The sequence below is a fragment of the Penaeus chinensis genome, chromosome 18 (assembly GCF_019202785.1).
Source record: "Penaeus chinensis breed Huanghai No. 1 chromosome 18, ASM1920278v2, whole genome shotgun sequence".
NCBI classification, from domain to species: domain Eukaryota; kingdom Metazoa; phylum Arthropoda; class Malacostraca; order Decapoda; family Penaeidae; genus Penaeus; species Penaeus chinensis.
In genome coordinates this window covers 19114008-19116507 of record NC_061836.1, presented here as the reverse complement: position 1 = coordinate 19116507, position 2500 = coordinate 19114008, and positions in this window count along the sequence as shown.

Genomic DNA, 2500 nt, shown 5'->3' with positions numbered 1-2500 from the left:
ATGACTTTTGTATATGCCAACTGGATATATGTAACTTACGGCCTCTTTTGTAATATTTCCGAAACCCCTAACACTTTGATGTTTACCCATTACGCGCACGTCATTCGATCCTATTGAAACATATTTTGGCTTGTTTCAAACTGCCTCTACCTTGGTACAATTTAATACACTCCTGCCAGCCAATCAGAGCATGACATGTTTTAGATATATTTCATGAAGTCTCAGATAAGGCTTTACATTTTCATTTATTACTAATCACATCATATGCTTCTTAAAAAATATATATATATAATGTGATGTTGCACATGTCTCTGTACCTTTTAAACAATACATCAAATACATATTCACTCTATATGGGTAAAATTTTAAGTCAATCATGACAGTCACTAGAATACCATGGTAAGAATTTCCAGTGTACCCGGGTCATGATATGGTATTGACTACGGTGGGATAAAGGTCTTCAAAACCATTCTGTACTTCTATGATTTAACCTAGTAGGCTCACAAATATCAAAGAAAAGGCTATGTATCTTGATATGTTAAAAAAATTAAAGCAATAAGTCAAGTAAATGTCCATGATCAGTGGAATTATCCAGTTGTCTCATTTGGACACAGAGATCACTTGCAATGGATACAATAAGAGGCTAACCCAAAGGCAACTTCCACTTTTCATATAAAGAGCAATGTGTGAAATAAAATAAAATTATTGCCTGAATCTGAGAAATAAATTTAAAAGCCTTGAGAAGCGAAGGGTCATGCGTATAAATAATGTAAAGATAAGGATAAGGATAAGGATATGCGATATGCCTTGCCCGAGCTATGCCCATGAGGGGAGCCCGGCCTGTGTCGATTAATGCCGACTCGCTAACGTGTGTCAGCTGGTGCTGACACGCATGAGCTTAGTCCTTACCTGCCATGGTGCCCAGCCACAGCAGTGACCTCCAGGCGACAATTGTAATTTCTCGCACCTAGGCAGGGTGCGAACCGCCGACCCCTTGGATGAGAGGCCGACACGTTACCACTGTACTAGCCCGGAGGCTTAAATAATGTAAGTTGCAGAGAAGTCAGGTAGTTTTTCCATTTTAGCTTCCACAATGTTTTGCTAGTGTAGCAGCACAACCTCGCAACCTGAAGTTCAGTCTGCGTCTGCTGCGTCAATAGCTAAAGTCATTAGGGCAAACACCTTGTTAGACTGAAGTAATAAAATATTTAAAATGTTAAAAAATTATCAATAAATGTCATAAATAACAAACATTATATTAAAAATCAAAGCATAATCATTATGCTCTAAATGTATAAAATTACTGCATAAACATTATGTATAATTAAATTTTTATTGAAAATATAAGTTTCCCTAGGGCACTGTCCCCTCCCTATAGATCTGATTGAATAGATCCAACTGGAACTTTTGGGAGCTCTCTGGTAAGTGAGATATCATTTAGCATGGAATATCGTCACTTCCTGGGGCAGTCTTACGGCAGAGCTGCAAAGCAGAGTCCATCTCCTTGCACAAAAATAGCAAGTTGTATGGAAGTTCTGCTGCAGTCCTACTGAAGATCGACACTGGGTGTTGTTCCTGTTCAGCCCAAAGAGTGGAGAATTGGGCAGTTTAAAATGCTCCACAGGAGATCTCTACCATGGATGTTGCTAGCTCATTTGAAACATATGTTTTGTCTGTGAGGATTATGCCATCTATCTTCAGAGCAGGTGGTGACATAGATGTGCTCTTTCCAGCAATCTTACGCACCTTGTCCCATACCCATGCCATGGGGTTATTCAAGGAGACTTACTGCCTCCACGATGTCTGTCTAGCCTCCTTTGGCATTCATCTGGTCTTTTTATACTGAATCATGGTTACATCGCTTGGGTGTCGTTTCAACTGCCTCAATGCAGCTTTTCTTGCTCTGACAGCTTGTTGGCATTCATCAGACCACCATGGTACCAGAGGTCAACGGTACTGCCCGCTACTTCTGTGAATTGATGCCTCTGCTGCTAGGTGAATTAGGGATGTGAAGTGATTAACAGCATCTTGAATACACTGGAAATCATTCACAGATCCTTGCAATACTGCAGTTGATCTAAAAAGATTCCAGTCTACAAGTTCAAGTCGCCATCCCTGCACCCCATTGGCTGGAATACCATTCACCTCCTCTAAAAGTATTGGAAAGTGGTCGCTTCCATGTAAGTCTTCCATGACCTGCTAAGTGTAATTCAACTGTGAATCAGGTGAACCATATAATAGATCAATATTGAAGAATGTCCCAGTTTGAATTTGGAAATGTGTGGGTGTGTGACTGTTCAATAAAACTGCATCTACTCTTGAGAACAAGGACTTCAAGGCCCTTCCTCGAGGGTTGCACAAAGTGTCTCCCCAGAGGTGATGCCGACCATTGAAATTTCCCAAGAGTAGAAATGGATGAGGCATCTGCCCAAGTAGATCTTCCAAATCATCTATGTTGAGATTATGTGGAGGAAGGTAGAAGGATGCAACAGTGTAAGGT